Consider the following 15,954-nt stretch of genomic DNA (forward strand, 5'->3'; position numbering starts at 1 on the left):
CTTTGAGGCAAACTGGAGAGGCCTTAGATGGGGTTTTCACCTTTCTCTTGATCAACCAACAGTTAGTCGATTTTATTTATAGCTAGCCTTAGCTAAAAGTTTCCCTTCCCATATACCAGCCACTTGAATATTGTCTGCTTTCTCTGTCCAATTATTTCCAGACTAAAAGGAACTTTTGATCTGCCTTGGGAATTAAGCTAAGCCTTAAGCATAGAGAGGTGAGTTAGGCCTACAAATCAGGCTTCTTCTGTACATTGTGCTCTTTCCTTTGCCAGAAATCACAATAGTTGACGTTGCAGAATAAAAAGTCTCATGTATTCATACGACTCTTAAGGAGTTAAGGATTAATTCCCTGTGTATTGAAATCTCATTTCCTCTTGCAAGTTTATAGCTTGCCAATTCTTATGCACATCATTAGGTTGCCTAAGGCAAAATTCAGCAATAACACCAAATCCCTGCTAAACGCATCATTTAAATAAAGGAAACATTCAGAAATTCATTTGTAAAAGGAGAGTGAATTCTTTTATCTGCTGCTCTAACTGAAAGTCTTCATGTCCAACCAAGCTGAAAATAATTCAACATCTTCATTTATTACTCTCTGAAGTTAAAAAGGAAACTAAAAAAAAACCAATGTTGTTTAGCTTTTATATAAATAACAACCCTATAGATCATGAAATATAAAAGCATGTATACATGCAAACAATATAGAAAGGTTAAGTTAGGCTCAAGCTTGAGGAAGGGGGTGGATACCTCCAAAACATTAATGTTATATATATATATATATATATATATATATATATATATATTGCATTATATACACCTGCAAGAGAGGGAAGAAAGAGAGAGAGTCATGAATATCTTGGTGCTTCATGATGCTAAGGAAATGTGATGTCACCTGATTGGTTTGTGCCTGTTGCTATACTCTGCCTGCCCTATGCTGCCTGTGTGTGCCATACTCTGCCTGCCCTATGCTGCCTGTGTGTGCCATACTCTGCTTGCCCTATGCTGCCTGTGTGTATGGCACACAAAGGCAGCATACAGTGACACAATGCTGGCACTGCTACTACAGTCTGCACAATAACTATATATTAAAAAACTTTTTAATTGCAGTACTACGTCAGTATATGTTCTTTTTGTAGTGTGCAGGGATTATTTGTGGGATTCTACTGCTCCTACAGTCTGTCTGAGGTATGAACAGGGGAACAATGTGGGTGATTACAGTCTGAGCCTGAGGTGTGAACAATGCAGGGGGAAAAAAATACAGAGATTAAAAGGTGTGAACAACACAGGGGATTACATATTTAAACAATACAGCCTGATTACAGCCTGAATCTGAGGTGAGAACCATGCAGGGGGGGCAGTTAATCACAGTACTGATACCATTTAAAGCTTACACAAAAGTAAGCCATCAAAGCAGCCAGACAGGTGGAGGGCCACACAGAGGGTGGTCGCGGGCCGCCAGTTGGACAGCACTGACCTAAAGTATTCATTTGTTTATATATTATGTACCCTGATGTACAGCTCTGCAGAAAATGTTGGTACTTTATAAATAAATGTAACAATAATGTGTGCATTGCACTGTTTCAATTTTTAGACACCAAAATCTTCCTTAATTTCTAAGTGCTCTCTCTTGGTTTTCCTGAGCATCACTAAGATGCTACTTTTTCACTGGATTACTGTTGTAGACCCTTGGCCTGTTCTTTGACGGTATTTTTGCAATGTCTGCCCAAATGTCAACCTGAATTGACTTTGCTTTAGGTTACTGTTTTGGCTCCTTGGCTCCTGGTATTCTGCCACTCCTCAGCTAGTGTAACGCTGTTCCAGCATCAGTTGCTTTCACTAATGTAAGGTACAGGAGAGGTCAGTCTCATCCTGCCAATATTGAATAAATTGTAAAATATTATAATACTGAGTCAATAGAAGATATTTTTTATTAAATACTTAAAATGCAGACATGGGAGCAGGAAGTAATGGTATTAGCTCACTTGTATCTTTATTTTGTACAAATCAAAAATTCATCTTGTATTATTTTGCCAATTTAAAGACAGACTGTTTGGATTAGAACTGTATCCAACCCAGCCTTACCCTAACTATATTGTTTATATTGTTCCTTATCAAACTGAAATTGATTCAACTGTATTAATAACATAACCGTCAAAAAATACAAATTTCAGACATTAAATTTGATGGACTGAAATTACTCTAGTGTTGGTACTATTCTAATCTAAATCACTTTTATATAATGTATATAATTCATGGCCCCATTTTTCTATTTATGGATGCTATTGAACAGTGTTTCCACCAAATCCCAGCCAGTAGAAGCTGTAACTTAATGGTAGGCTGGAGGCTACTGGGCTGACCATTTCAAGAAAATACATGTGGTATACTAGGTTAAAAATACTTTTTTTTAAGTTGTTTGTTGACAGATGTATTTGTCTCATCCATGTCGTACAGGTCATGCCAAGGGGAAGACAAGGATCAACACAAAATTAGGAGCAACAGCGAGCCTACAGCATTAGAAAAAATGAGAATATAACAAATAAATACTTTTACTCCTTCTGTGCATGATTTTGGAAGCCTCCCATAGGACTCAATGGCACTCTGCAACTCCAACCTGACCCAAAGTCATGATAACGAAGCTTAAATGAATCCGAAACTTTCTTATTTGGCATGACAAATGCGATTTTGTTGCACAAATTGTCACAAAACTTACACATTTTTTGTAATCGGAAACAATCGTACTTTGATAAATGTGTTACAAACATGGGGAAAAAAAACAATTCCTTTCTAGCGAACTGTAAATGCTAGTCCTTAATCCTTAGTCCTGAAATCCTTAAAACAAGCTGCAATGAGAAAATTACATGGCCAAGTCTCAGTTTTATCCATTAATGAAGAATTAAGACTCCCATTTACCCTATTAAAAGGTTCATCAGAGGTCTCCACTCACCAAGCTTATGTTTGACGGTAGTGTCAATTTATCTAAGCCTGAATTCAGAAGTGCGTGACAGTACATCATTCATAACTGTCACATCTACTTATCTCTCACATTGTCACACTACTAAAAAAAATCAGGTCACGCTTTATCAAGGCATTCTAAATGAAAAAAGAACAACAGAGCCTTTACAACTTATCGTCTGTATTTGTCTGCTGTACTGAAGGTAAGATAACATATCAGAATAGAGAAATATATATCATATCATATGGTTTCATCTGCAAATTAATGGAATTGTTACAAAGGTGAAAACTGACTTTTGAAATTAACATGAAGGGCCAGTGGTCTTCCAAACTGTTAAACTATACACTGATATAATATTTCCAGTAGTATTGCTTGCTGCTCTAATATGTATTTCTGTGTCTGCTGTAGGGGATCCAGGAGAGAAAAACAATAGGGACCATTTACGACCACAAATTTTCCTGCAGCCAGTTGCCCATAAATCCCTATTGATTAAAGGGATTGCGTTAAAATGCAATCCTTACAGTTCCACTTGACACTACTCAGTCCTTCCTGCCTCCCTTTCCAAATCATGGGCAGTTGCACCTATTGTCACAGGGGAACCCTGAAGCCTTCTTCAGAACAGGCAGTAATTTCAGGGTTCCCTGTGTTCCCTTTGTCAATGGGCACTTGCAACTTGTGGCTGTAAATGACACCTTATATATTTACCAAGTAATTAAATGGGGATGCTCATAAAATTTTAGGCTTTATAAGAAGTATTAGTAGCAGAAGAAATGGAGGTTATTCTGCTGTTTCAAAGGTCTCTTTTAAAACTTCACCTTTAACCTTCTGTCCGAGGAGGTAAATTATAATGATTTATGGTCTATGTTACAAAAAACATCACAAAAACATCAACCATCTTAATATGTAAATCATAGAATGGAAAGTAGTGAAATGATTAAGCAAGTCAAATACAGTATATTCTTTTTTAATATAAAGGGTGATAAACACGTGGAATAGCATTCCTGAAGATGTGGTAGGAAGTAACTTACTGAAGTAATTCCAACACACATGGAATAGATACAAAATTGTTTTAAAGACTTGTCTGTGACCAATTAACAGTTGTGTAATTTATGTTTCATCGGTTGGACAGTTGGTGGGATTTGCTCTCCAGAGCTGGGAAGTGATGGTTATTTACAGACACCAACAGATGATGCATATCTATATCTGAATGAAGACATTTTTTCCAAAGAGCTACTAATTATTTTCTATCATTATCTGTTTAAAAGACCTTGAGGTAGTTCATATTTTCCAGATGGATTAGACTTTGTCATAACACTGACTAATACATGGTGCAACCTAGCTTGTGTTTATACAAAATCACTGCCCGTATATTATATTACATTACCATTTCATTGATTCACACTCCATTGTCCACTGCTAGCAGCATGGCACTGGTGTTAATCCCTGCCTACTTTGTGGTGTGCCTATCTATGTCTTGGCACTATTAGTTACCAATAGCATTTATTTATTTCATACCAAGCTTTACTTCTGCTGAGGCCTATTCCAGTCTCAGTTGCATTCTGGAGATCAATAACTACATTTACAATAGCCATAAATGCTGGACTTGATTTTGCTTTTGATAGGTTTATGTCCAGGTAGCTAAAAATGCTTACATTTATAAGCACTGACTACACTGCATAAGTGGGTTACAAATGATAATACAAACAATTATATCTTAATCAATCCAAATGCTATTGGGCAGTCTACTCCATCTGTGACCTCTAATCCACAATTTCCTCTAAAGTAGGGGCATCACAAAAGCAGTATGTTTATATAGTGCCTAGAGATTTCACCCTCTTACAATCATGCAGCTAATGGTTTCATCATGCTGCTTCCAAAGGCATTTATCTTCTTCATCTGTTATTTACCAAAACCTCTAAAGGCTAAATTATTTTTTTTCAGTGCCACTTGAAAGCCCTTTATGGCACTTTTCCAGCATTATTTAGTATCTAATGCTTTTACTATTGTCTAGCATCTGTATCCCACTCATTTTGCATTGTTGCTTTATTTATGCCGTGAAATAGCCTCCGTGCCGCGATAAGAAAGCCACGGAAATGTAGAACTATTTACACATTAACAGGGTATCCAAGGCTTTTCCAAATAACAATAAAATATTGCTGTTTACTTTAAATAAATATAAGGTCAGGATTTTTTATCCTTCGGAGGAAGATTCACATCTGATTGAATAGTTTACATAAACCTAATCTATTTTTCTGCTACATGCATTATAATCTCTCATATTATTCATGTTGGTATTCCTCTGTGAACCATAAAATCTTCATTTCTCTAAAATGAATATGAAGCTCAAAGCATTAGTGGTCTTAAGAGCATAAAAAAAGTATTGCTTTGTGCTTACATTTTTTTTTTCAAGTAACTTTTGAAAGCTGAAACAAATTTTGCATTTAGATTAATGGAAGATATATTCCATTTGAACGAATGAGCGAGGGAGCAGCAATAACAAAAAATCCCCCAAGGTTAAAATGTAGTGCTTTTGATTTTTTACCAGAACTATGTAAGCAGAACAATCATTTCTCAGCATGGAAAGGTAGCATAATTGGTCTATACAGTGGCAATATAGAAAACGAGTATGCTTAGAGAAAGCTAATATGACTCTACTTAATAATTTCCGTCAAGAGCTTGAATTTGAATGTATATTTCACCCAGCTTGAGGCAAACAATTTGTACCCATACGAATTGAGTGGAAGTTACCGGGGGGTCATGCAATTTATTTTACTTCTTGAAGTTTTCAAAACTGTGAAGCACTAAAGGCATACTCACTTATATTCTCCGACTGGTAATTTGATCCAATTGGGCATCAATTTTATTTCTTCTCTATCTCTTTTTGTGTGCGTTATTATGCTTGCAGTAGGAATTGTCAGAATAGGTTATGATGAAAAACTTTGCTGTAGTTAATAGAAACTGAATAGTGTTTGATGCTGAATTAAATTGGCTGTGCTGATTCACTACAAATCATTTTATTCTTAACCCACCAGCTTCTGGTACCCTAATTGGTTTCCTAAACATTTCTGAGGTGACAGTTCTAGTGCTTGTTCTCAAAATTAACTGCATACTGACAAATATGCTTTGCTACAGTTGTACTCTGCTTAGTGTTTGCCCTAATAGACAATAGAGACATTTCATTTGTACTGGTCCTGGTCACCAAGATATCGGAGGGGCTCAGGCTGTCAGTAGTATGCCAGTGTCTCATAGTAGTGAAACATAAAAGTGAAGTCCTAAAAAGCAATGGAAACCTTTAACAGAGTAAGGTCACAAGCTTGACAACTACTGTAGCCTTTCAGTAAAGGTCTAATAATAATAAAAAGAATAAAAATCTTGTCTGTATAAGTCCCTTAATTATTGCATTGCCAAGAGAAGCTTCTTATGCCTTCAAATTTTAAATAAAAAAAAAAATCAACTTGCTTTGTGGTTACTGTCAACTTTCAGTTCCAGTTCCAGTGTCCTTGTCTACAAGTGTAGTATCCTTTCCAATTAACGTCAGGCTGCCAAACACCTATGTATTTCTCACCTAAATCTTGACAAGGTTGTACTTTTATTGCATGTCTGAGTGCAGAATGAGAAAAGAAACTGCATCAACACAAATGACATGTGAATAAAATGAATAAAGTGAAACGGGGGAGGTATTCAGACATCTGCTAGGAAGTAGCAAACGTCACATATATTCTTTATCCTTTGGGAATGATCTATTGTTTATTATTTGGATATTAAACTAACATTGAATTTGCTGGGGATACTTTACACATCTTTATTATTTAGGACTGGAAGAGTTGCAAAACATAACATTCTCTGCCTGACTTTCATTACTGTCCAGAACACAGAGGCCTAATTTACAATTGCAAGTTCAATATGCACAAATGGATGGAAAACTAAGGTGCTTAATTATTAACGTTCATATTTTTTTATTGCAATTTGATTTTTTTTTGCTAAAAATCATTGATTTGAATTATTCTTACACAAAGTTGATAAAGAACTTCCTTAGGGTGCCTGACCCTAGTAACAAAGGTACTTAGGGTCTGGAAGTGATGCCATTCCAAAACAAAAGCTGGAAAAATTGTGTAAGCTGCAATTTGCATTTATTTTGTAAAAATGGAACAATTTTTTGTATCGTGGGTATCTTGCAATGGATGAAACTGAGCATATGCCTGCAATTTAGCTGTAAAACAAACATGTGTGTCTAACGCTTGCACATTGAATATTATCAAGGTTAAGGCATTCTGGGCACTGTAGTCCAGCAACATCAGGGTTGTATTGTTAAAGCAATATTGTTCAATAAAACTTCTCACCAGATTTCCAGGGCTCATGGCTACATTAAAATGTAAAATAGTCCACCAATGAGAATCCCACCTGATCTGTGTAACTCTGATTCCATATTCTTTGCTCCTGAAACTGGATTTAGAAGCATTAATCCCAGTATTCTTAGCACTGATCAAGTATGTCCTTTATGCTCATGTTTGATCACAGTGTAATATAATCAAGTTGAAATAACATAATAGTCACCATATATAAGATGCCTGACATAGTGCTGGTAATGAGCATTTTAACCACATTATCTTATATTTCTAATGATGTTTTTGGTTAGTGGAATTCTCATAGGATTGTTTTGCAGCTGTATGTTTTTTCTTCAACTTCTATAAAGAAGTTATAGGTAGCACAGTGAGACCTTATGGTTGGGTTCAGTGTCCCTTTAAAGGAGAACTAAAGGAAATAAAAAAAACTATTGAAAAAATTTCGAGCACAAGCCACAAATCACGCCCTGTGTGTGTGGCACTCTTTCTATTATATATATATATATATATATATATATATATATATATATATATATATATATATCATCTATTTCAGTAATGTCCCTTTTTTATACTGGAGACCAAACCTCCACTACATATTTTAGATGAGGTGAGGTGGAAGAACATCTCTACCTTCCTGTGAGAAGGGTAATGAACACATGACAAAATGACAATGTTTGCCATAACTATCCACAAGGGCCCCTTCTCAATCAGGCATTTATCTTAGTCCCAATAAGGGTATGTATAGCTTACATATTCTAATTTAATACATAGCTTTATGTTTAACAACACCTCCTTGCAAGGATGACAGAGACATGTGGTATATACATAGAACCCCATTCTAATTTAAGAATGAACAATTTAAAAGCCCTCTTTGTACATAATCTTTTAGACAGTTCTCTTTGCAAGAAGCAATAGCACCCCCCAGAGCAACAGACTAGATTAAAAACCAAACGTTTATGTGGGACTTTATCAAAAGCATGAGCAAAAATCTAAGGAAACCACATCCAATGCAATGCAATCTTACCACTTCCTACATCATAAAAAGCAAGTTAATATGTTTGACATGATCTATATTTCATAAAATCATAATACTGGATGTCATCTCTTAAAAAAACCTTTAAATTACTCCCCCACCCTACAGATGTAAAAGTTTTAGGTCTATAATTGCCAGGTGAGACCATAAACTATATTTAAGTATCGGATTACATTCGTTTTTCTCTAATCCATTTCAAATTATGGGGAATTGGAGAGAATCAGAAACAATGACCTTGCTTAAGCTATACTAAACTCTAAAGTAGTCGAGGGTGTATTCTATCCCTTCACTGAGTATGCAACACTGGATTTTCTTTTTGTTATTTTTTGAAATAAAAATAATTTAAATGCAGGTACAATCTCAACCTGCATCTTGTGGTTGTGTTTTTCAAGTGAAGCAATTAATTCCATCTTTGTTTATTTATTCCTTCTTAATTGCTTTTTCAAAACACTATGAATGGCTGTAAATGCTTTCCTTTTTTAAAGTTTACTGTTCATGATGACCAGGTGTATGCTAGTTTTTTTGTGTTATACATTAAATGAGATACTGTTATGGTCACTATTACCCAGGTGCTCTGAAGCTGAATGGTTTTAATGCTTCATGGATGGTTACAGATGATCAGGTCCAACAGCCCATAATTTCTTATTGGTTCATATACAATCTGGGAGATTAAATTGTCATGCAGCAGTATTACAATATGTCCTCTGCTATCCACCTAGTTTCTAAAATCACTTTTGAAGATTCCCCCCTTCTGCTAATGGTCATTGTTATGATCATTTGCTTGGGTCTAAAGTAGTCTGTTGCCCAAGGATATATTTATATAAATATGTATATTTATACTCATATACATAAGTACATACTGGTTATAAGAATTGACTTATAAAAGAGATAGTTCAATCATACAAAACATATGGTTATTAACAAAAGCTACTGACATACATCTACAAAAAAAACAAACATGCAAAATACAAAACAACAGAAACTAAATAAAAGATATTTACAAAGATAATAACAAATGTAGGTATGTTACAATTCTATGCCTCCCTTATACAAATCCTTCCAGGAGCTCTTGCTAAAACTTAACACATTTTATTAACCTAGAAACGGACCATAGGTTCATGTGTCAAATTCTGATTGGTCAATGACCATTAAATTAATCTTAGGGAGTTAGGCATGGATTTTTGAGGCACTCAGTTCAAGAATCATGAGAATGGAATGTGGTAAATTTGGCATTTGGAGACAAAAAGGAATGTTCAATTACCTTTGGTCAAAGGGGACTTAGCAACTGTGTGCTAAATAGGATGTGTTTGAAGCTTGTATCTGTTGTATCCTGTATAATATCTAAATTACATAACATCCTCAAATGCACAAATCATAATGTATTTATAAAATATACACATATTGTACATAATAAAGATATGACACAAGCAAGTCTCCCTGACGTAACAAGCCCATCTACCCAACAATAATTTGATCACTCTAATCCACTTTGACCTGCCTTATAATACCTCCTCCCTGTCCTGTACTAAATTCATAGCATATTTAGATGCAAGAAGTAAAATAAACATGTAATGCACTGTATTTGTTTCTAATACAAACATTTAACAAAATAAAGAGAACAAATATATAGTTTTTCATAACATGCAGATAACAAGCGCTATAATGACAAAAAGATGATTGAGGTGGACAATTTAATGGCTCCACTGTTTCTTCTAATTTTTTTTCTAATTGACTGTAATTAGCGAGACAATAATGCAACAAATGTTCTCAGCGTGCAAGTTATTCATAACCTGTCTTGTGTAGCAAAAGTGTGTAAAAATATCAGACAAGGCTGCAGAAATGCAAGGTGAGGATTCTGTCTAAGACCCCTAGGAGGTACAGCACTTAAGTAACCCTAGCTACACTTCAGCACACAGTCTCTTCCAATTATATCAGTCCATATGGTCTATGCTTCTGCAGACTGCTGCTAATTCCTCTTTTTAAAGCACACTTGTTTTGTTAAACTAGTATTTGAGTTAGCACATAGCTTATACCATACTGTATTTGTACTGTACCTGCAGTAACCCTTATGATTATTTAGTTACCCACCCACTTAGGTTAGAACCTCTACGAGGAAGGAACATCATTCCTACTGTGCCTGTTACTACATATATATTCTCCATATATTTATACTAATTATAAGGCTGTTTGTATAATTCCACAAGTTGTACAATATTATTAACTATAATCAACATTTTCGACAGGTATAGGTTTACTGTTCTTTGTGTTATTTATCTAGTGATGACCGATTTCAATCGTTATTTTCCGTCACGTGCATTATTTTCTGCCGCGTACGATATTAGCGCACAATATTACGCACGTGACCATTACTTTCTGAAAAACTACTGTTCTGAAAATTACCATTTCCCTGAAAACTGGAGGATGCATAATTCTAGAATGATCACATATCCCAAGAAGGTGTTAATATTCGCACAGATTAAAGCAATATTTTGCGCGTTTAACGATTCATATGTGTTTGTGAATCATGCGTTAGTAATATTTCTATTCGCTAATTAACACAATGCGATAGAAATAAAAAAATAATAATACATTTTTTTTGCGCATGCGATATGCATATTAACGTTGCAAAATGACTTTGATGAATCGGTAATTATCGTGCACTTTTTAATGCAAAAAAGCATAGGCCCCAATGTATTCTGCACAGCAAAAGTCATGGGCAAAAAAAAAAGTTGCTGAGAAAAGAAAAACACACAAAAAAGTTTCCACAAGAAAACACCCTTAGATTCCAATGCATTCTGCACAGTCACCACAAAAAAAGTCACTGTAAAAAAAAACAATGTTTTCACTAATCTTTCTGTAACTCATGTTGGTATTTGATTTTTTTTCACGATTCATTTTTTTGCACTAAAACAATTTTTTATGGAAAAAACAATGATTAATCGCCATTGATTATGTGTCAAAACGTCAACAAATCCAAAGTAAAAATATGCCATATAAAAGCTATCAAGGTCATATAGACCAATGTAGTCAATTTAGACCATGTAGTCAGTGGCCTTGATTCCATCTGAAAGATCTTTCTTTGCTTTGTGGTATTAGAGGATTTAGGAATTTTGGGATGCTCTATTCGTTGAAAAACATGTGTAGTTTTCAATTTTTTTTTCACCTTTTTTCCAATCATGCTTTTTTTTAAAAGACTGTTTTAGTTAGTCACTTGGCATCATGGTTTTAGAGAAAAAACCTCTAAACCATGAAAATGAGAATGTTGATAAATGGGCCTCCCTGTGTTACAATCCTGGTAATAATATATACAGCAATACAATTTAATCCACATTTAAGTGCATTTTCCTTTAGAAATAGTTACAGTTATGGACTGAGAATGCATCATATGTAATGTATTCCTATTTTAAGTATTTGATTGTTTCAGGTATAGATTTCTCAGCTGCTCTGTCGATATGTACAGTATTGTTATTTTCCAAAATGTATGAAATCCAAATATGCCATGATTCATAAGTTCCTTACATATTAAGCTTTCATATTCTTCATACTTTTATTGTTATTAGAGTACTAGATTGTAAGCTCTATGGGGCAGGGACCTCCATCCTCTTGTATCTTTGACTCTTAACTTATTGCAACTGTATCTTGTATTTATTTGTATTTATTGTTATACTTTGTATTTATCTATTATTATATTAATAACCCCCTGTTTGTATTGATGTATTCTACTGTACAGCGCTTTATAAATAAAGATATACATACATTAGAGTGCATTTTTATTAAACCTAGCTGATACACAGTTGAACTAGTCATAAGACATATAAATGGTTTGAAAGCATGTATAAAACTTGGTTAATGTTTTTAGAATGACCTGATTTTATGAAATTCTAATTTTGATCTATACTTGCCTTTTGCGCTGACAACTGATGTATTTAACATTCTGTGAGCCAATATATTGAATTGCATTGATTTGCTTTTCTGTTTGTAAACTTTAATGTTTGCTTATTTAGAAAAAAATATTTAATACAAAAAAACTTTTTTCAAACCATGAAAAAAAGCCTTGAATTCACTGAACTTGTCTACAAACTCCTATTGGTTTCTACATGAACTTGCAAGCTTTTAGATGCGTGAAGTTTTACATTCAAGTCTTTTGGATTTTTTGCATTTAATAAATATCGAACATCCAGGTTTTTGAAACTGTAACTCTAAGGTTGAATCACTATCAAAAAATTTGAATTTGAGCGTTTATAAATCACCCCCTTATTGTTATAGAATAACTACTTTAAGTTTGTAATGTCTGAAAAAGGGTTTAGGGGGGCTTTTTATGATACTATAATGAAAGTTTTGTTGTGACATTATGATAAAAACCCTTCACTGCATGTGTTAGTTATGACCCTGAGACAGATTTCTAGGGAATAGTTTATGTGTATGTATATATTATTTTTCTAACTTTTAGATATGTAATTAGTATTTTTTTTAGTTATGTTAGGCAATCAGACTTGTATGGATGTCTGCTTGTAACTTACAGTATATTAATTGTAACAATTAGTAATCTAAAACAAATTTGTAATTTTCCAAAATTTCTTTGAACTTGAATTTTGTTTGCAAAAATTAACTTCCACTTAATGGACTAATGAACTAATCAAATTATTTTTGTTTTCATCTTTAGATGTGGCTTAATATCTATTATCAGCTGTCTGCAACTTGACCAACAAAATCATCTCCATATTGCTTCTACTTTATAGTTTAACATCTGGCAACTGATTTCCACTGCACCATTTAATTTTCTGTTCATATAAAAACCCCTTCCAGATGACTCTTCTATCTTTGTTTTATTTGTTATATTCAGTTTCATGATACATAAAGCTGATATTTGGTTTATAACCTCTCTGGATTTAAATTTGGCATTGGGCTTTCCCTGATTTATTACAGGGTTTTTTATGGTTTGGCTTCTCCCGGACACAAGGTTATAGTACTTCTTAAAAATGTCACTCTTTGTGGAAAAAGCTTGTAGAAACACAAGCAGAACCTGGAAAAGTTAATGCTCTGTGATCTAAAAAGATGGAAGTGCTCTCCCAGGCCAGTGGCTACAGGGGATTTTACCAGTATTCCAGCAGGTCAGTCAGAAACTGTATTTAATACAGGGATTGAATCATATATCCAAAATCCCATTATCTCCCATAGAGCAACTCCCAAAGATTAAATTTGTATGCATACAGACGACAAACCAATCCCATTAGGTTTATTTAATATTAAAATGTATTTTTAGACTTAAGGTATGGAGACCCCATAATCTCAGGTATAATGTTTTGACCAAATTAGAGACTAATTGAAAAATATAAATAAAACTCTCAGAATTTGAAAATTGTAAGAAATAAACTATAATAAAATAAAAAAATAATAATTTTCATAGTGTGTTTTCTTTCATTTCTTTCTTTTGTTTTTTAATATTCCTTATTTGTTTAACTTTTATAAAGAAAGAAAGGGGTACAGAAAGAAAAAAAGGGGTGAGGAAGGAAGGGGTAAGTCAAAACATAAACTGTATCAGTATCATAAACTGTATTCATAAAGGAATAAAAGGGGGAAGTGAGGGGGAGGTCAAAACATAAGCTATATATTAAGTATTAACATTGAAGCAAGATCTGACAACAAGTAGTGATGATCAAATTTTTTCACCAGGCATAGATTCGCTGCAAAATTTCAGTAAAAAAAAAAAGACGTGGTTGTATCAAAAAAGTCACAATCACAAAGTGGTATATATATCAAAAAAGTGATATGTGGTACTGACATTTTGAAAATTTTTCCCTATTTTCCCTTAATGGTTTCACTATGCCACTTATATTTATATAAATGTATATAATGTAAATGATAATATGCACAGTGGGGGCTTTAAATGTGCAAAGCTGGTTGGGGATGGTTGGGTAATGCTGTGTGGTTCTGCAGGCTGCCAGGCAGGGCCAGCTGCTAGCTGGTTGGGCAATGCTGTGTGGTTCTGCAGGCTGCCAGGCAGGGCTAGCTGTTAGCTTCTGCACCGTTTTCTCTATTTATCAATCTATAACCAGCACAGGGTTTCCATCTGGCTCTGTCCTAAGTAATCATTTCAGATCTAACTGGTGTATGTGCATAAACAGTTGTAAAAGAGTGGCTGGCATCATAGGTGCTGTAGGACGTGCATAGAGAAAATAACCATATATAGATGGTAGGATGGCACACCAAATATTATTGTTAGTTCCAATGTTGGGTTCTCACTGTGGGGGGCTACATAAGCTCCTGCGGTGCTGCAGTCAAAGCACGTTGGGAATTTTGTCTAATAAATGTCCCTTTTACTATTTTTTCCATAGGATGTTCAGGCTGATGAAGTATATGTCTATATAGATAATAATCTTCAAACAATATGCAATAGTCATAATAAAAGGTATACAATATCTTGTCAACAGTTTTAACTTGGTTATTTAGCTATATGGAAATTATATCACTAAATGTGGTATTCATGTCACTCAATTGGCTCTGGAATTGGTGCTGGTTTTGTTCTCTGTGTGTGCCAGCATGACTTAGAACTGTGTCCCAGACCTCAAAGGTTATGTGTAGCTGCACATAATTATAACTAAAGTATGTGTCCAGGGCTGGGAAAATATATGAGCAACATATATTGAAATATTTATTACTGTTTCAAACTATATAAGGAAGAAATGTGGAGTAAAATACTCACATTGTAAGTCAGAAGGATGGACAATAGTGCTTAAAATGTTTGTGTTTTATTATGAAATAATCCAGTGGCACATAAAAATCTCTTACAAACGTTTTTTTTTTTTTTAAATGTGCTGTCTTATGTCTTTTTTAGGGACCATTAAAGTTCATGGTCCCAATGAAACAATGTGTTACTGTATTGGCACAACACTTAACTAAAATGCAGGCATGTGGCACCCTGAACCAATGCCTGAGTTTAACATCTTGCACTTGTGTGTTAGTCATTTTTTGGATGGAAGCTGAAGGATTTGTGAAATGTCTTTTTTATTTTTATGCAACTGCAACTTTTTTGATGCAACTTTTTTTTATGAGGCCATGCCTTTTTTTGACTCGATCGCAGCTTTTTTGACGCGACTGTGACTTTTTTTGACACACACGCAAATTTTCTGTGATAAAATTTTGCGGCCATTTCATAGTAACATAGTAGTAATAGTAAGTTGGTTTGAAAATAGACATACGTCCATCACGTTCAACCATAATGCCTATATATAACCTGCCTAACTTCTAGTTGATCCAGAGGAAGGCAAAAAACCCCATCTGAAGCCTCTCTAATTTCCTTCCTGACTCCAAGATGGCAATTGGACCAGTCCCTGGATCAACTTGTACTAAGAGCTATCTCCCATAACCCTGTATTCCCTCACTTGCTAAGAATCCATCCAGCCCCTTCTTAAAGTTATATAATGTATGAGCCAGCACGACTGATTCGGGGACAACTTCACAGCTCTCACAGTAAAAAATCCTTTCCGAATATTTAAACGGAACCTCCCTTCTTCTAAACAGAGTGGGTGCCCTCGTGTCCGTTGGAAGGACATACTGGTAAATAAAACATTAGAAAGGTTATTATATGATCCCCTTATATATTTATACATTGTTATCAT

This window comes from Xenopus tropicalis, chromosome 2 (genome assembly GCF_000004195.4).
Source record: "Xenopus tropicalis strain Nigerian chromosome 2, UCB_Xtro_10.0, whole genome shotgun sequence".
NCBI classification, from domain to species: domain Eukaryota; kingdom Metazoa; phylum Chordata; class Amphibia; order Anura; family Pipidae; genus Xenopus; species Xenopus tropicalis.